At 43.8% G+C, this 20,033-nt stretch overlaps 1 protein-coding gene and 1 long non-coding RNA gene across 4 annotated transcripts in view; both read right to left on the bottom strand.

Moving 5' to 3' along the window:
- FGD3 (FYVE, RhoGEF and PH domain containing 3) overlaps positions 1-20,033 on the bottom strand; it is a 111,909-nt gene that overhangs the window by 83,212 nt on the left and 8,664 nt on the right. The window lies entirely within an intron of this gene.
- Positions 12,873-18,599, bottom strand: LOC118253638 (uncharacterized). Its single transcript, XR_004780481.2, has 3 exons — positions 18,459-18,599; positions 17,915-18,019; positions 12,873-17,319 (listed from the first exon to the last, which is right to left on the bottom strand). It is a non-coding gene; the product is annotated as an uncharacterized LOC118253638 (long non-coding RNA).

Below are 20,033 nucleotides of genomic sequence, written 5' to 3' on the forward strand. Positions count from 1 at the left end.
CCAACAACTTCCACAGACATCAGCTCACCATTAACTACTACTAAAGTAATGTCTTCAAATCTCGCATGCTAAGAAGTACCCAGGCACTGTCTCTGAACACACAGGAATTGCTGCAGGTCCTTTAATACCAGTTACTACATTGAGAGCCCCACCTCGGCCCCCCACCAGTCCTTCCCTCACCCCAGCCTCTGCCAAGGCCCCCACGAACCCTGTGCTAGCCCTGACCGCGTGGGACTGCAGGCACAGTAACAGCAGCAGCTAATGGGAACCGCTCTACATTCCAGGATGCATTTACTTATCATTTCCAGGAGGCTAATTTAACGAGGGGGAAGTTAAGCAAGGAGACAAGGGAACAGGCCAGCTGTAGAGTCGTGCTGAGGTGAAGACACCGTGAGAAAAGCGAGAAGCCAGCTGGGCACGAGGCTGGAAAGCCCAGTCTGGCTGCAGAGGCTTTCTGTAAGGAAAACCCAGGCTGGGGCTGCTCCCGCAGCTGCTCCAGCCAGCCCAGCAGCAGCTGCCTTCTCTCTGGAGCTCCCTCCTCCTCCCCTTGGTCCCATGTGGGGGAAAAGGAGATGCCATGGCGGGCTCAGTGCCCCTCAGGCTGGTGCCTCCCTCCCTTGTGGGGCCACAGGAGAGGTGCTGGGAGAAATACCCTAACCTGGTCCCCTTCCAACTGCCCTCACTGCACCGACCTCTGCCGTAGGTTGAGGTGACAACAAACTACAGCTATGCAGCGTGTGCAAAACCATCATTTCTTCAAGGAAAAAAAAGTATCAAAATGTGAAACGTTCACATTTCAGTGTGAAATGATTTCACAGCAGAAGATGAAGTAACATTGTATTTATTTATACACACACGATTCCTGAAAGACAGACTGCTGGAACAGGAATGGGGAAAGCCCAGAGGAAAGGTAGTCCATCTTCCTGTGAAGCTCAGCAAACTGTCTAATCCGTGTACTTGTACATACGTTCCTCCCCAGCCAAATATGATTTTAGCATTTCTGTACTATGCCACAAATCAAAAGCCCTAATACAAATAAAATGCAAGTCTTACTTATTCTATGGCATCACCGTAGGAATGTTTGCTGATTACATGGTACCCAGATGGCACAGAGCTGCTCTGAGCTCTCCTGTGCTCCCACAGCTGCCCCGCCGCTGTCTCTGTAACTGATAACAGCAAAGTTTTACTCAAAGCACAGTCCCAATCTCTGAGCAAACCTGAGGAAGAGCAGAACTAGATCTTCCAACAAAAACACAGCAAAACATCATAAAATAACAACTGTTACAAGAAATGATGGGGAAGAGCTAAAAAGGCTTCAACGCCCAAAGAGCCAGAAGCCCAAAAAGCACCACAGCAGCTCGTGGGTCGATGCCTTGCAGAACAAATCGGTGCTACAGCAAGCCATGCGGCTCATGACACTGCCTGGGCTGGCACGTTTCTGCCCTCATCCTGTAACGCTGAAGCCAGGTTTCCACTGTGCCCCTCTCCTGCCACCGGCAAGCAGGGGCCGGCACAGGATGGGGCCAGGTTAGAGCTGCTCGTGCGCCTGCTGCCCAGCTGGCTACTGCCAACCCAGTGGCTTCGCCCGCTTTTCTCCTCCTCCCGAGGGAGCTGGCTGCTTGGCTAGCGGATTTTTGAAAGGCTGAAAGGAAAAAAAAAAAAAAAACATGTATTCCGGAACCCTTCACTCCTACATCAACCTGGTTTGAAATGAGCTTGCAGTCTGAGAGCGGTGAGGGACAGACAGCACGGCTGCACAAACCTCACTTCCTCAGGAAACCCGATTAAAAGGCCACGCTGTCGGCTACCAAGGAAGCTCAGTCAGCCCAGGGGAATTCAGATGGGAGTAGCTCAGATGTGTTTTATTCTTTTTGGTAAAAGGTAGGCTGCCATGGGGAGACAAAGGGAACAACTGAGGCACAGCTGGAATAGCATGTGTTCCGATTACCAGAAGTCGAAGAATATATATTTTTATATATGTATGTAAAAATCACATATTTCCAGGTATGTCTGGAAACGATAGCCAGGAGGTTTCTTCAAAGACTCCCTGAACAAATAAAAAAGCATTACTGCTCCAACCCCCGTAACAGTGAAATAGCGATGGACTCCCCCAAGCCCACACTCCTGCGATTAAGTGGCTCACACCACCCTGCTTCGGGAAACTAACGCTCGCATCATACCACGTCTCCTAGTAACGGGGCACGGTATCAGATGTGCAAAGCTAAGGGGAAAAAAAAACAACAGACTTTACTCTTTTATTGAGAAGGAATAAATGGAACAAAAATGACAAGTGAATGGCTAGTTATTACTCTGTAATCTGCTTGAAGCTTTTTATTAGAATTGTTCACTCTCAAATGAAGAATTAATCTCTCAGCTGTTAGCTTGTAGATTATTGATAACCTCTTGCTGGAAGAAGAAAATAGAGATATAATTAAAAAAAAGAGGCCCTTGTTAAGGATAAACTAATGCTTCAAATCATGTACGCAGCAAAAGAGAACAAGGAGATCCCTGATATTTGTGTACCACTTATTTAATACTCTGACAACTGCATTCACCTCTGAATGAAACAAAGGCAAGCACCGCCGGTTTGCCTAGCCCCAACCCTATCTATCAGATACAGACATACGAGTTGCTATGCGTTCATACCATCAGCAGTTGTGTGCAGAAAAATCACCAAAAAAAAGCAAAAAACAAACAGACTCACTCAAGCCACACAGTAACACTGCTAAAAGATATTAATAACTTTTAAATAACCACAAAAAATTACCATCTTGTCTGAGAGCTACACAAGTGCACCGTGTGAACGCATCGCGGCTTCCCGAGAAAGGCACCTAAGAGCCAAGTGGTACACCAGCGCATGGAAATGGAGATTCACAGAGGTATCCATTACATTCAGGGAGAGTTGGCAGTTTGCAACGTGTTATAATTTTGTCCTGATCAAAGCTGACAGTGTGAGCAGACGGACAATTCAGTGTGCTTTTCATGAGCCACACAGTTTTTCCACACGGAATACGTGGAACCCCATTCAAGGCACTAGAAAGGAGGTAAAGTGATTTATTTTTTTTTTAATATTTTTTTTTAAAGGTGACTTTTCAAAATCCTCCTTCAGTTTTCAGCATTTAAAAACCTGTCCCTGCTAATGGCCAGCACTTCCTTTTTGTACACTAGCAGAAAATTAACTAGTAAGGCTTCTAGATGCTACACTAGAAACTACGGCTGGATTAAAATGTTAACCAAAATAATCTTTATGAAACAATGTTTTGCCTTTTTTTTTTTCCTGAATCTGCAATTACTAGAGGAGCATTTGCAACTCTAAAGCATCAGTATTCCAACCTGAAGTTGCTTTGGTGGCATTAAGCCAGCAACAGGTTTTTACCATTGCTCAGTTGCAAGATAAATTTTTGGAAAAAAAAAAAAACAACAAACAAACATTTTGAGAAAATGCAACTAGTGTTGCTGTCAGTCAACTCTGCTGCCAAAATAGGTTCCTGGGAGAACTCAGCAGGTTATATTTCTGCACAAGATACGCATTTCTCAATTTGAACCTCTCAGACCTGGAGGGGAGTGACTGTTCGGGGACTGCTGCATGCAGCGGGGCGCTGGCTGGGGCCTGCAGTGCAAGACCGTGACACCAGGGCTCCCTGCGCGGAGCTGCGGCGCTGCTTCCTTGCCACCTGCACGCCGAGCCAAGCCAGCCTTCTGCTAGGGAGTTCAGGTGGCAGCAGCTAAGCCTTAACAGCATCCAAGCCTTAACAGCATCCAGGAAGCTTCTTCCTCAGGATCTGCTTTCCCTTTCTGAAGGACAAAGCACAGGCTTGAAGGTTGAAACCAAGTGTACCGCACTTGCCATGTTTTATTTTTTATAGAGGGAAATTAAACTATTGAATGCTGACCGTAAAGAGACTTAGGTAATCGGTAGTAAACGCACATACAACTCGATTGCCCAGATGACCTCCCTGAGCCAAACCTTTGCTTTCCTAGGCAATAACAAACTAAACTGAAAAGTATGGCCCTGGTCATATGGATCTCTGCAGCTTATTTTAGACGCTCCCCCTTCAGATCCTGCAGAAAAAAAGAATAAAAAGAAAAAAAAAGAGAAGTTAAAACACTTGTAGGGTGTAACTGGTGTCAAGAGGAGGTTAAGTACCCAAGTAACTTCAGACACTGAAATTTACTAGTTTTTCTTCTAAAACTAAATATATATATATATATTCTGCTATTAAGCTTGATGAATGGGTCTTTATAAAATCTTTGATGCATCCATTTTATAACACATATCCGATAACTTAGATTTCGTTGCACAAACAGCTAGTCCCAAGCTGTACTTCAAGGCAGTGCTGATGACTACCTGAAGCAGGACACCCTTATTATAGAGCTCAGACCTAGGGCTGCACGTCCTCTGAAGGCTCTGCTCTACAAACACCACCTCGGAGTGTCAGCGGAGAGCCAAGAGCAGAGCCCGCGAGAAGTGGGCGAAGGGTAGAAGCACGGTGGGGTCCCTGGAAGTTCAATTAAATGAAAAGTATCAGAAAAATATGAAAGGTGTGAAGCGCCTTTTCCACTCTCCTTTCATTCACTTGACCAGCACGTACTTTTTAAAAGTCAGTAGCACTTTCACGAACTCCCAAACTTGTATGAAGTCATGTGAGCTTCATAGCTACTTCTAAAGCATTTAGAAAAGAGGAACAAAACTGGAAAGAAGAAACAATCAAGTATGACACACATATTTATCCACAGTTGACTTTGCAATTTCCAATTTGGGTTTATCAGGACAAAAACCCATGGACTCATTTCCTCCAGTTTCCAGTGAAACTCGTTATTAAAACACAGAGTTTTAAATAGACCGTGACTTCACACAAAAAAAACAAAGATAGCCTTTGTGCAAAGGGAAACGCAGTTGTATACTTTGAATGGTGCATAACGCTGAATGGCTTTAGCAAGAGCATGAGCCAGGCCAAGTCTTTGTTAATTTTATATATATATTTTAATTTATAGGCACACACACCCATGTGAGAATTGTCTAGGTACCTTGACAATCATTCCCTTTAATAACTAGGAACCTACAAAGAGGTAGTTTGCTGCTGTTATAGTAATTTTTTTGCAATTAATTTTGTGCATCATCTTTTTAGGACCAATAGGAATGAATAGTTATTCACAAACAACATGTCAGCAAACAATTTTCTTCCAAAGCCACACACTGCTTCCACAGCAGACAGTGCAGGAGAGCAGCACGCTGTCTTTGCTCAGGTGTGAAGCTCTGACATCCTCCGGCTATTACAAAGAAAGTCAAGCAGTGAAGACTCAACACTTCCACTTGTTTTGCCAAGTAAGCAGTGGGGCACTTAGTCTATGGATCTTTCCCAAAACAGCTCACGGAGCAAACTGCAAGGGAACACCTCCGTGAGAGGCCGCATGCTCTAAAGCTCCTTTGCTCCTGCCAAGGAGTCCTGCAGGATCTCACTTCATCCTCCCTGCACGAAAATAAAAGCAAAAGCCCAACGACAACAAGCAGGGAGAAGGTGTCCCCGACCTCCCTCTGAGCTGGACGCAGCTGGGACTCACCTCTGAGAGGCAGCACATAGGGGAAGGGTGCCTGAGCTCTGGGGAGGGCACGGAAGGGAAGGGGAGCAGAGGGAAAGCATCTCTGCCTTTAGGTGCAGATGCACGTACGCATGGTGTAGGTAAGCCATCGCCAGTGCTAATGCAGAGTCCCTAGGTTCTTCAGAAGCCAGGACTACCTCGAGCTTTGCACGGACCCAGGACGTGGAGCACCAGCCCTTGCTCTCGGTGCGAGCACTTTGATAGCAGCTTGTCTGACCAGCGTCCGGTTTTAATTTTACTATTCCTGCAAAAGCACCTAACAATCCTAAAGGAAAGCAGAGCCCAGCAAGCTAGGCGCTGCACAAATACTTACTAAAAACAGCCTTTGTTCACAGTCCAAACAGAGAATGCTTGAAAATGAAAGGAAAAAAAAAAAAGAGAGAGAGACCGACCAGTGTTGCCAAGGTTTCACAGCAGGCGCAGTGCTCGAGCAGGGGCTCCTGGCCAGCAGTAGGCCACCCGGCCCCGCGGTGGGGCTGCCTCCCCTCCGGCAGTGGCTATGGGCCGGCAGCGGCGTCCGGAGGCATCGGGGGCCGCCGCCCGCCCACCCCTAGAGAAAATGAATGAAGCGCACGCATCTTCGAGGCTCCTCGCTGGCACACAGGAGGCAGGGAAATTCTTGTGGGAATCCCCTGCTAAAGCACTGGCAGAACATCACTAGCGCTGCACAAATCAAACCCGTGCATTAGTCACGCTCCAATGGAAACAGAATATGCAGTCCTGCAGGAAAAAAACGCCAAGGAGCACACGGAGAGCAGACACCATGCAAAGCACTTAGTGCCAGAATGGCATGGCATGCAAGAAGTAAAGAGACCGCAGTATTCTGCCATACAGATCCATCTGTACTGAAGAATAAGTGTATTTGCGAAGAAATCGCTCCTTAAAAGATCTAAATGAGAGCTTCCAAGCAAAACTTGAAGTCTTTCAAAGCACTTGCTTCCCCTTCGTGCTACACCGCAGCCGTGAGTCCCAGCTGGCCCTGCAAGTCGTGATGTTTCAAGGGTCTCGTCCTTCACAAGTAGGAGTGTTGGGTTTACCATCACAACTCTATTTAGAATTGATTTTAAAGGTACCCACAGACACCTGGAAAGAGGCAGCCGGGCTCATACACAGACTTCTATCAAAGTAACGTTACGCAGAACAGAAACTTTTATGTACTTCTATAAGAACGCCTATGTAAACGTGATGTTCCAAAGAGAGACCAATTCTCATGCTCGAGCACCAGCCAAGAATCCCGCAGCCTTGGCCAAAGCAGTGGGAGTGCTGGGCAGTGCTGGGCAGCCCCGAGGAGCGGCTGCAGGGCCGGGTAACCCCGCGCTGGCGAAGCGGAGGTGAGCGAGCCCCGCAGCAGCGGTGTCCCCCTGGGTGTCAGGCCGCGTTTTTCACACCTCCCGCCGGGGCAGCCTGAATGTGATGCTGCTTTCTTCTGCGAAACACCCAGCTGGAGCCGCGCGCCTCCTGCCTTCACTTCGCTCTGCTTCCGTATCGATTCTGGGACTGCAGAACTGGTGCTAGACAAATTGCACTGTGGAAAGTTGCACAGCAACAAAGGGACTGTGATTATATTAACAATTTTAGTCTGGACCACTGCTCCTGATATATGACAGAAGCTCCTGCATTCAGGGCTTTTTGCAATTATCTGTACGTGTGTACACTTCCACATAAAACAAAGCAAAAGTCTTTTTTGTTTTCCTCCTTCACTTTTTCCTTCACTGTAAAGAGAAAGGCTACAATTCACTCAATTGCTCATTTCTCTACCAGGCTTAAGAGGTACAAATGACCTGGTTTCCCTGCCAGGAACACGCAGCAGCACACTTGCCTGGCATGGCAAACCAGCACATATTGCTAAACCAAGGCAGAAGTTAAAGCTGTACTGATACAAAGGAAAAAACAAAACCAAACAAACAAGCTGGGCATTCCCATCGGTTTCTGTGTTTTATCAACCAAAAATCACTGCTCACACAAAGATCTGTAAAACTGTGATCAGCACAAGTCTGCAGTTTCTAGAGCCTTCATCCTGGATTCTGGAATGTGTTCAATTGTAATTAATCAGGCTTAATGACAAGCTTTATACAAAAGACTTTTTCCCCAAAAACCCCAGAGCACTTTATGAAGCAACGCTCCTATTGACATGGAATAATGTATCAATTACTGAAATTCAATCACCTCCCAGCTGAGATTTAGCAGGTTTTTGCTTAGGAGAACCAGACAAAGGAAACACAAACCAACAGACTGAGTTCGCTGATTTTTGCCAGCTGCTGCTTTGCAGCCGCCTTACAGGAGGCCGAGCTGTTCGGAGGGGCACTGCTGCACCACCAGAGACCAGCCTGAGACGCGTTGGACCCAGAACAAGCCCAGTACTTGCAGGAGGATTTACTTTTGTTCTCGTACTTTTTTCAAATAGCCATGAAACTACATCCTGGCTCGAGGAATAAAGTTACCAGGCCCTCTTGTCTTGCAGCAACTTGCCTATTTTATGGCACCCAGGGCTTCTATTTTCAATGTTGTTCTTCTAAGCACGGGCTCTTGCATGGGTTTAAATGTCTGGCACAAGAGAGTCAAAAGAGTTCTTTGTTCCAGCTTGCTGCCAAGAGGTTTGGATTTGGGCTGGTTATCATTTGTTTCGTCCATACTAATGACATGCTTTAGACAAACATTTGGCAACACATTCTTGGCTGGAAAAACCTATTTTCTCGAGGAAATATCTTTCCATACTGCTAAGTGGATGTGAAAAAGAGGATCCCTGTGTGGAAAAGGTGGAAAACTACTGTACCGGCTGCAAAACAAAACACAAAGCAACTTGGACCTATTGGACTGAAAAAAGTAGGGCACAAGTGAAGCAGAGAGAGAGGCAAAACACCTATTCAAGAAATACCCAGGTTTCCCACAGTGAGAAAACGTGTACTCCGTGGAGTCTAACAAATTACCCGTGCCCCCGGGTTATTTGCAACAGTTATAATCCAGAGTTTCATTGAACCACCTTGTGACTGCTGTCCTGCTGCACTCTTCTCCAACCTGTAAAACACGATTTTCTGCACAAGTAAGCTCAAGTTCATCTAAGCTAACTATTTTGTTGCCCCGGGAAATTTACAGCCTTCTGGCTGCCTTCAGGATTGGTTGAGATTCTCTTTAATCAAAAAGAAAAAGAAGTTTTACGCCTTCAGTAGTACACCTTGAAAAGATTCTGGATCACTTTAAAGTAAAAATCTGGCTTGATTATAAAATGGACAAAGGACTTTCTTTGCTCTTGCAGCGAGCCTTGTGCAGAGGACTGCTGTTGCTGCTCCCACAAAGGCAGGGCGATGCAACCCCTCCAGAACTCCAGAAGCCCCCAGTATCTGCATCTCAGGCAGCAATAATCTGCTGTAATTTACTAAGTTGAGCTTCAACAGACGTTTAATCAGGGCTGAGGTTTATCATCAATACATTTGTCATGCTCGCTTAGCTTTGCTTCTAATTAGGGATGCATAAACTCCCACCACCTGATTTCAAACCTCATTTGAGCACAATTTATAAGTTAGGCTTAAGTCTTAGAATTAGTGCTTTATGTTTTCCGTATAATTGTTTTATGTTCTTTTGAGACAAAACTGACGAAGAGAGTAACAAAGGGTTGACCATAAGCAGTACAAGAGAATAAAAAAGAGCAAAAGTGAAAAACAAAGGATTGGCTAACAGATGGAGAGGGAAGGGGGAGGGCAGCAGGGAATACTGCAAATGTCCTGTAAACTATTTCATGCCAGTTGAGCTTTGTAGAGCTTAGACATAGAATTCCTCTATTTTAATATACTGCCCAGGTATAGGGGTGAAGGAAGTGAAAGGGGCAGAGATGCAAGATGTGTTTTTAATCTGTGCATAGGATAAAAGACAAAGGGAAACTGAAATTTAAATTACAAAGGCTAACAATTATTAAATTCAACTTTGCCAATGTTCCAAACACAAGCCTTAATATTTGTCCTTCCTGGCATTTAGGAGCTTTCCAAGCTGTGTTTAGGTAATTCTGCCTCATCTGAGCAGGGGGACCCTGACAGTCCAGTCGACTACCCCCTGGACCGAACAAGGCAACATACGAACTTCTGCTTGGGCTAAAGCCAACCTATATCACCTAGAGAAAGGAGAATTGTAGCCTTGGAAAAGTGACCTTGAATCCTGCAACCATAAACAAACCATTGCTCATTTTTTTCATTGTGGAAGGAGCCTCCAGCTCCACGTGTAACCGCACTGCTTCACATCCTACCTGCAGGATTTTAGCATGAGCGTTTAGCTAGATTGTTTGGCTAGCGTTCACTGCAACCTTCTATTTTTGTCCAGTCTTCTCTCCCTCCCTTTTTTTTCCTCCTTCTTTTCCTACAATAAACGAGGAAGAAACCTATCGCAGTGCTAGGTCAATATCCAAGGGCATTTTACCAAGTTTTTTCTGCATTCTCTACAACTTAGGAAAAAAAAAAAAAAAAAGCAGTGGAAACCTACTGGGTGGGCCACGTAGCATCAATCTGCAGCTCCTTAAAATTAGCAGTAGTGAACAGACAAGCAACACAATCTTTCCAACTATGCAGACTGAACTGAATTCCTGAGCGAGAGTCCCCTAATGAAAACGACCCATCGACTTTCCCAAGACTAATGCTGAGACAGATTTCAAACACAGGTGGACTTGCCAACATATATACTGCAATGTCACTAACTGGTCGTGGATTTTTTCAGAGGAACTCAATCATTACATCAAGATTGTACATAAATCCATGAGCTACGCTCACACACATCTATAAGCAGAATTTACGCAAGACTTAAACATCTGCTAAGCAGATGATTCCCAGATCTTCAGCAAAAAGTATCATTCCCCTTTGCTTCTCATGTACTGCAGCTTTTTTGCCCTCTCCTAGTTGTCCAGAGACAGAGTAATAAGTTATATGAAATTAAAATTGACGAGGTAGGCAAGGTTTATCAGATTTTATTTCTTTTTAATAAAACCTAAGAAAAAAAACACTGAATTTCAGACTTCAACATTTCCCCAGAAAACCCTACGTTCTTCAGACTTTACAACCACGCGTTAGAAATGGCAATTTCAAGGAGCACAACAAAGCACCGGTTGCTCAGGACCACAAGCACTCCCTGCTGTCTGCAATCTCGATGTCCCTGCAGTGAAGCCACGCCAGGTGCTGCTCCGGTGCCCGCTCTGCTGGGCGCCTCTGCTCAGGGGCTCCCAGCACAGTCCTGCTCAGCTGCACCTTGGATTCCCAGTGTTTATCTCCTAAGGGTTTCAAAGGAATTGCATCAGCTATTATCAATTGGTATTTTCTAACTAGCAAAAAAAAAAAAAAAAAGCATCAGGAAATGGCTAATTTCTTGTCAATGATCCAGTACAATTACCAAATACTGGCATCGACACCAGGAGTGTACTTAAACACACCCCCGTGTGTCAAAGAAAATGTCCCTGTTACATGTTTATGTACACAAGGGGCCACTGGGACTCCTTCAATCAGCACAAACGGCCGTAAAAGAAGAGGAACAAGAATGTCAAGTGTCTTGGAGAAAAAAGTCCCTTGAACCACCTCACCAGGTCACAGTCATGCGAAGCCAAGTGCTTCCCGAGACAGAGGGCCTCAGAGCAGACACCTTGCTGAGAAATCACAAACAGGTGGTTAGCAAATAAAAAAAGGAAACACAAATAAGTTACCTTGGAAAACAGGTAAGGCATAATCACAGATTAATATTTCCATTAGGAAAAGAAACTTAATTCATGTGCTAGCTACCTAAATGTTACTATTTGAAAGATAATATCAATAAAACATTGATCTTCAAAACTTGGATTTAAAACACCAGTGAGGCATGTTACTTTCAAAACCATGGTGTAATTGATCCTATTGATTAGGCACAACATTTGAGTAGTGTTCACCAAAGGGTGAACAAAAATACATGAAGAGAACAAAAATCTACAACAAAACAAGTTCTTTGGCAGAAGGGGGATTGCTTCATATAAAATCATGCATTTACAAAAACCATCACCAAAAACTCTTTACACCACTTTGTTTTATTTACTTAGAAACCAAATATTGCTACAGCCAAGTTTTCTGGCTCATTAGCCTACTGTCTTCTATACACACAAAAAGAGCATGCAGGAGATGTATGTGGACTTTGATCCTCAGGTTTATCACACGACTGCTGAGCAATGAGCTCACCTCCACACAGGCATAAAACAGAACAACCCGTCCTTGGTTTCCCGTCACAGCATGGACAGGTATGCTTTCAGGAAGGCGTCGCACTGACAGTGCTGTCCTGAACCTTTTACATACTTGTAATTACCATCACTATTGTGGTAAAACCTACACACAGACCAGGATCACAAAAGCACTCCTCTTCTGAAGAGCTGAACAGCACAAGTTCACAACCTACAGTGTCTGTCTTTGCTCCTATCAACCGCACATTCAACATGAGTACTGTTTTTCATATCAGTTCATCAGAAGTTGATTATGATTTTTTATCTTCTGTACTTAATTTTATTCAAAGCCTTCATTGAAAAAAAAAATCTCCCCTCAATCTCCTTTTCTTACAGCCATCAGGAAAAGCACAACTATAGCATATAAGCATTTTTGATACTCACACTGAAGATTTTACAAGTTCCAAGAAAATATTCTGGAAATAAAATGCCCTGATTCTTTTTCTTAAATCAATTAAGGACTAGAGCATTCTTAATACAAAACCATCCATCTTCTTTTCATCTTTAAGCACCAAGTGTCATCTGGTGGATTGACACAGAACTGCACTAAAAGTAACCTTAATTTAGAGCATATTTTAGAGGGGTTAAATATAAACTAACGAAGAGGAGATAACATTTACCTACAACCTCAGGGTTTGCAAATATTCAATTGCAAATATTGCAAATAATAGAAGTACAAACCTCTACCATGCGCAGGTGTTTACAACCAAAACAGCCGTAAGACTCTCACAACATGTCTAGGTACTTCACTGACTTACCTGGATGAAATTCAGGAAACTTCAGTTACCTACAACCTAGAAACCTACTAAAAAGCATTCACCCATCAGGAATAAGGTTAAAGTAACCTTGCACACTATTTAAAACAAAAACATCAGATGTATAAATAAATGGGGAAGTGGTCTTTTTCCTGAGCCTGTAAGGTGCTGGCTGTCTCTAGCAAAGAGAGAAAAAAAATTAGTCGAATTACATTTCCTTTTTTTTTTTTTTTTTTTTTTAAATGTAATCTGAGATGTGTAAGTAAGTACATGAGGCTGGAGCTTTAAAGGTGAAGTGGCCATCAGTGATATCCCAAAATTGTTTCCCCTCATGGGGGAGGGGGTAAAGAATTCAGATGCTGTAATCAAGACCAACAAGTGGGCTGCAATGCTCTAATAAGAGAGCAAATACTTAACTCAAAGCAAAACTTCCTATTTCTTTTTGTGGCTTTTCAGCACATTTTGGTATCTTCTATCTAAACCAGAGTTAACTCCCTTTGACATCAGGATTAAAATATACATATACACATCTCCTTTCTTAGCAGCAAAGGGAAGTATGGGTAAGAGAGTGAAAAAGAGAAGAGAGACTACAACAAACTGCTAATGAAGCTAAAGGGAAAACAAACAAACAAAACACAATAGCCTTTGCCAGGATCACCACCAAAAGATTAACTTCGGTCACACAGTTAACACTTCAACTCTAACAGCAACTTCCTCCCTCCTGCCCCAATATGAATGCAATAAAGACATGGATTTTGAAAACATTATCGTTGTATAAGCCGCAAACTTGGTAAGCAAACCCTGGGCAGACACCTTTATGAAACATTCCAGTTTTTAGGAAAAGTGTTAATCAAGTCACAAAGTAAAAAAATCAGCAGCATTTTCACGGGGCCTTTCAAACAACATCATTTGCTGTGGGAGCTCCTGGGGCTACTGACGGCACTAAAGCTGCTGTGAGCTGTTAGAGACCACTGTGCTATCAGGGCTGGCCAAACAGCCTCCTCAACAGGGGCTCGCTTGTCAAGGGCTGCCGGAGCTCGACTCAGTCAAGTTCACATATCAACAAGAGGTCAATGTGATGAGCACTGACAAGAGCATCTTGCACGAGAGACTAAAGCCAGCCCACACCACTCTGCCGACTGCAGTCCACCTCACACCCCTAGGCCTTCAACAGCGCAGAAGGCTCACTACTTCATTTTGTCCCCACAGGTACATACATTTTGGATACAGAATCTACCCACCCTCTGCCACTCTTTTCACAGACCTGGGCAGAGAACCCCAGCTAAGACTCAGTTTGAGCCTTGCCACTTGGCCCAACCGCCTCACCCTGCCACACAGGGCTGACAGTGAGGTGCCGCCATACGCGCCGGTGCCCTGGCCCAGAGCTCCTGCGAGGTGTCTCCCAGACGGGCTCACCCTATGCATCTTGGTTTGTGGCTCCGTCAGGCTCGGGGCACACAAGCTGAGCTCCTCCTGAGGAGATGAAACCTGAAAAGGTGTTTGAGGAGAGCTCCGAGCATACAACAGCGGCTGACAGGCACTGGGTCCGCCAGGCCCACCTCACGCTGACCGAATGTGAAAGCCCTTCAGACACTCACAGGGCAGGTGCAGCGTCCTCAGCACCTGTGTCGTTCCACAGACCCACCTCTGTCAGGCTGCATTACATTAAAAACATTCAAAACTAAGAATGCATACATATAGTGACACTGACGACAAGGACATGACCAGCTGGAACTGCTCCCCGCTCCTAACACCTGGAACAAAAATATCCCACAGACTCTTTGTCTGATTTAAACTCAGTGCCTCCCCCAGTCTTCCCCCAGCGCTGCCACACAGGGAACCCAACCACAACAACATTTATGAACATGACCCAGGCTATGGGAAGGAAAGCAAACTTCTACATCAAGTTAAAACCTTAGAGGTTATCCAGAACATTAACAGACCCCGTTCTTCATGCAAAGAGCTGTCTTACCTGTAACAAGCTGACCTAGATCCAACCTCAACTGCTGGGCAGCCTTAAAACAGAGCCCCCCAAGTCCAGCAGTGTTTTCCAGTCAGTTCAAATCCTTTCCTCCCCCCCGACTCCAAATAAAGTCCTCAACTGCCCCAGATGAGGTAAGAGACAAAAAGCTTCAACAGATCAGAGGAAACAAAGCCAACCCTCTTCTCCAGCTTTCTCAATAGCTGTCAGAAGTCCAACTGAGCTGACAAAGACCAAAAAGCATTACCTCAAGGCTCAATTCAAAGGTGGCTGATCCACAGTTAGATTAAAGTGCAAGTCCTGTATACTAACATCTAAAGCTTCACTTGTTTAAATTATACAGTGTAAGTCAGTACTTAAGACAGGGCGAGCTTCTAGCTCTCCTGATTAAAAACTGTAAAGTGATTAAATGCAAAATGTAGGTTGCCTAATGGCAGAAAAAGCTGAAACAATAGTCACATGAGCAGCATCTTACCCCTCAGTAACCTCATCAACCCAAACCCAACTGTTTTGGGTGGAACCCATAAATACTTAGGTAACTACAAAGGATAAAACAGTTCTTTTCAAAAAAAAAAAGGGGGGGGGGGCAGGTAATACTTAGTGTGCTGCCCCATGCATATGTGCCCCTGCTGCTCTGAGGTGAAGATATGGTGTTGCTATTAGTCCTAGCAGGATAAAAAGCTCCTAACTCCACTTATATGATAAGAGGAGCCCTCTGCCAAGAACTGCAGCGCAGTGACGGTGCCAGAACCAAGTTGTGTTACGGCTCAAGGCCCCAGAATGTCTTAATCCAGTGCCAAGTAAAGCCACTTCAATGCGGTGTCTTCATACCCCATTAGGGATTGCAAACCCTATGTTTAGGGGCATGGAAAGAAGCTGAGAGATTTACGAGAATTAGCATGGCTATATCTAGAGTTTCCTACAACACCCACTTTTTCCAGCAGAAGAGATCTGTGGTCTTCTGAGGACTCAAACGCCAGTTTATTCAGTACAAACAGACGGAACTCCACCAAGCACCAGCTCCCAGCTAAAGAAACCTTCTGACATACATCTTGCAGATTCCTTAAATACAAATCTTTCTAGTGTTGCCTTTACTGTCGGTGCCAAGTATGCTATCTGCCAGCACAGTAGTAACTCAGGCTCGCAATGTAAGAGGGAAGGGAGGGAAGAAGAAAAAAAGCATTCCTAACAACATTAACAATTAGGAGCTTCCTGCAACACCAGTGAAGCACTGGTGATCTGCAGCAGAAACGCAGCAGAAAATGCTTCTCTTCTGCTAGCACTGATGAGCAGTCACACGATGCGAAGACAACCTCTGCTACCACTTGGACTCCCAGCGAGACCCCGAGAACTGGTGCAGGGAGTCAGCACTTGGGAGCGTTTCCCATTTAATACAGTCATTGTAAAGCTCCTTTCCTTTACAGAACCCAAATCTTCCTATTCTTCAGGATCCAGCAAGTTACTTTTCCCACTACCCTCAAAGCATATATGTATCCCCCTAAGCCACTGATTATATACCATTGTACATTCACCAGAATGACAGATACCTTTGACTGCTGCGGTTTTCCCCGTCTCCTACAGTTTCATATAAAACAAAATCTTCCAAGTTCAAAGAAATCTAGTTTTTCCTAGATCTATTCATGTCCTTCACAGGGAGAACTCTAAGTGGAGCCTGTTGAACTGATTCCCATTGCAATGAACTCTCACCCATCTGACAAAGAGGGGGAGGGAAAAAAAAAAACTGAAAGAGAAAAGGGTTTGTCCCTACATTTATTTTCACAGTGGAACAGAGGGTGTAGCACAGAGTGAGAGCTTGTCCCTGTCATTTCCTGCTGTTATTGACCAAAGTCCATCATGCCACCTAGATGATAAAATCCATATCAAGCTTGTAATTAGAGAGTGGAAAAGACAGCAGAAAAACAGCTTAGAATAGCACGGCTTTTATCTAATAATATTGATATGTTAAAGAAAGTAATTAACTGCTGGGCACCCTAGATGTTAAATATGACGTTAGTTTACTATCTATATCCTCAAACAATTTTAAAATAATTTAACGATTAAGCAACATTTGGACACAGAGAAAACTTGCGACATGACTTGCAAGGATCTCTGAGCTTGGTTCTTTACACAGCTGTTACAGATCTCTATGCACACTTACGACCCAGACTTCAGCAACATAAATACCAATATTCTTGCAAAACTGGACGTAATCACAAGGGAATATACTGAATCCCCACGAACTCTGAAGAATCTTTTTTTCCTGACAAGACACTGATAAACAACCCTCCAAACCCAGTACTCATAACAAAGTTAATATACCCCCAAAGCCAGTACTCATAACAAAGACACTGCTGCCTTCAGAGGCAGCAGACCCTCAGCTACCCTGGCCATATGTCAGCCGAGTCCGCACATGCAGCCCCGAACAGCCAGGTCCTGACCATCTACAAGCTCACTTTGCAGAAGAGAGCTTTAGGAGGAGCTCCTAAATTTGGAGACGAGCAAAATGAAACATTTGTTCAAATTTAAACACAAATAGTTATTTTTACATCAGCAGCGTGACAGAAGTTGAAGGAAGGAAGAAACTAAAAGTGTTTGCATTAACATTCTGGACAAGTTACCGTGCCTCGAATGGATTTGGAAACAGGTTTGCCTGATGGAGCATGAATCTGCTGGGTTTCACCAAATATTTAGAGCACAGTTGTCAGTACTGAAAGAAACATCCTCAGTGGGAAGGAAATCATACTCATGATGGTTCTCAAGAAGGGATCGCGCTGCAAGTAAGTACATTCATAGAAATACATGAGATTTATTTCAATAGTCAACAAAACCTGCAAAAGTATTTACCTTGATTTTAGCCCTTACATTTGGGCTACACGGAGAACAGATTTAATGGATGCACCTGAAAGGCGAGCAGCACTGCTGTCCCATTCAGTCCAGCCCCAAGTAGGAGACCAGATATCTCAGTATCTTTACTTCATGTGCTGCATATTTCAGCCAGGGCACAGCACCAAATACCACCATTATCTAACTCCTACAAACACTTCTAAGCCCTCTAAAATTCTGCTTGTAGAAATCCACAGCAAAGTCTATGCTACAAACTCCACATAAATCACACCTTATCATGACTGCCATTAAATCAACGTAAAAACAACAACACAGAAAAATTGCAGACTTCCAGTTTTTGTTGTTTTTTTGTTTAAACAATCCAGCTCAAATCCTGCAATTGTGAGATCCAGCATGGAGCTCTTAAAACTACATTTACCAGGTTTTTAAAGGAGGAAAAAAAAAAAAAAAAAAAAGAGATGCTGCAGTTTAATCCCAGCATCAACACCAGCAAGTTCAAATGAAGAATCAAGACCTATGTACCATTTTGAAGAGCCCAGCTGGGTGCAGGGGATGGGGACGAATTCAGAGTCAATTTAAGTGTTGGCTAAAGACACGGCAGCACTTCTTCATCACTGAAAACTCCAACTAAAAAAAAACAGAGCCAAAACAAGAAAACATAATCTAACATTACAATCTACACCCAGCTTCTGCACATTCTTAACACAGAAAACCAAACCTACTTGCTACATACAATCTTAATGAAGAAAAATCTTATTACATTTTTTATTCCAGACGTAATAAGCAGCAGAAATTACGTTCACTCGCTATCCACATTTCTGTGAGTCTATTACCCAACCGTAGCACCAGCCAAAAACATATAAAGCAGCAGCATTTTAAGCACAACTCTGCATATAAACCTAACAGTACATTGAACAGCACCACCAATATTTCCAGTCAAGGTTCCCTTTCCTGTAAGTGTCTGTCAGACATTCTCTTTCTTTAAAGGCATGCAATATGTCTGATCAGCTCTAGACCTGTACTACTTATCCACTGCCGTTAAAAGACATCCCGGAAGAATCAATACCCATGAAAAGTACTGCCTGCTCAGATATGGCTTTATCTTGCTCCGTCCTCTGTTAATCCCTTCACATGTGACGTCCCCTCAATATCTGGCAGCAAATCATCAAGGGCAAAAATGTAAAATTCCTTCAGGCACAATCTTTTAACACCAAAGTTGCTGAAAAACAGAGAAATAGAGCACTCGGCATACCGCACTTCCAAGTGAAGTAAATGACAATCTTCTCTTTCATATTATTATGCCAGACTGAAAAATGATTTTGATTTTAAGGTCTGCCATATACCTTTTCAGAAAGGGGACACCACTGCAGTCAGGATCACCAGCTTTAAAATAAAAAGGTAAAAAGAAAAAAAAAAAGAAAAAAAAAAACCTTCCCACCATTAGATTTTCAAGTCTTAAACCAAAATGGAAGTTACAGAATCAAGTTATATTTGAACTGCTACCCTCATATAATTGTGCTGTTTCTGAAAATCCTAATCATCATTTAAAAAAAAACAACTTTAATTATATTCCACAAAAAGTATTTTAAGGCTTTCAGTACAAATGATGACCATGCAGTAGTTTTAAAAGTAAGACACATGACGTTTAGAAATCTTTAATGCATTTCAAAAGTTAGATCAATATGAAACATCTGTTTACTAATTACATGTGTATTCGATGAGGCTTCATCGTTTTTCCCCCACTACTTGGTGAAGTCAAAATCAGTTTTCAGTGTGAGCGCCTCCTCAGCAAGGCCCCGAGGGACCCCACATATGATGTGCAGTTCTATGGAATGACAAGGATGATCAGCTTCGTAGCTTATCGTATCACCACACCCAGAACTCTGCATGCTACACCCAGAGCCTACACGCTCACAAGTCTGATTTAATCCATAAGGTTGTTATTTCCATTGCAAGACAGAGGAACTTAAATTCTGGGAAGAAAAAAAAAAACAAAAAAAAAAACGGGAAACAGCAGCACAATTAAGCAGCTAACAAGACTGCGCGCACATGATCCACCTTAGTTGGATCTAAGCCCAAAGTCTCCGAAGGCTGCAAGCACAGATGTGCACATGTGCTATCTGACTGCCAGAAGGCTCCGAAGCTCAATGCTAGGTTAGCCCATAGCTGTAACAGCTCGGTTTTGATTAATTTTTAACATACTGCCAGCCAAGAAGATGTTGTGACATAAACACATCTTGGAAAGCGATTTCAGGAGGAATATCCTGAAGACCTAAGGCATCACAGAAGCATGAGATGACAGGAAAGGTGAGAGAGCAACAACAGCGGGAAATGGAAAAAGCAAGTGGGAGGCTGACATTCCTCCGCATCAGTGGCATACTGGGGTTCCTCGGTCGTCCTGGAGCGGGACAAAGAGGCAACCGGGAAAGCTCAGAGAAAAACAATGGGGTTTGAGTTTCATCCAGGGAAGGAGGTGACTTACCTACACATTTCTTACTGCGCTGGGAGAGTCAGTTTGGATTCAAAAGGCAAGAATATGCCTGGGCACACACCAGCACGGCTGCACACTCCCCACCTCCTTGCATTTACTGTCAGAATACAATACCTGCACCACTCTATGTTTGCTTTGCAAGTAGAATCA

The sequence above is a fragment of the Cygnus atratus genome, chromosome 10, assembly GCF_013377495.2.
Source record: "Cygnus atratus isolate AKBS03 ecotype Queensland, Australia chromosome 10, CAtr_DNAZoo_HiC_assembly, whole genome shotgun sequence".
In the NCBI taxonomy this organism is placed as follows: domain Eukaryota; kingdom Metazoa; phylum Chordata; class Aves; order Anseriformes; family Anatidae; genus Cygnus; species Cygnus atratus.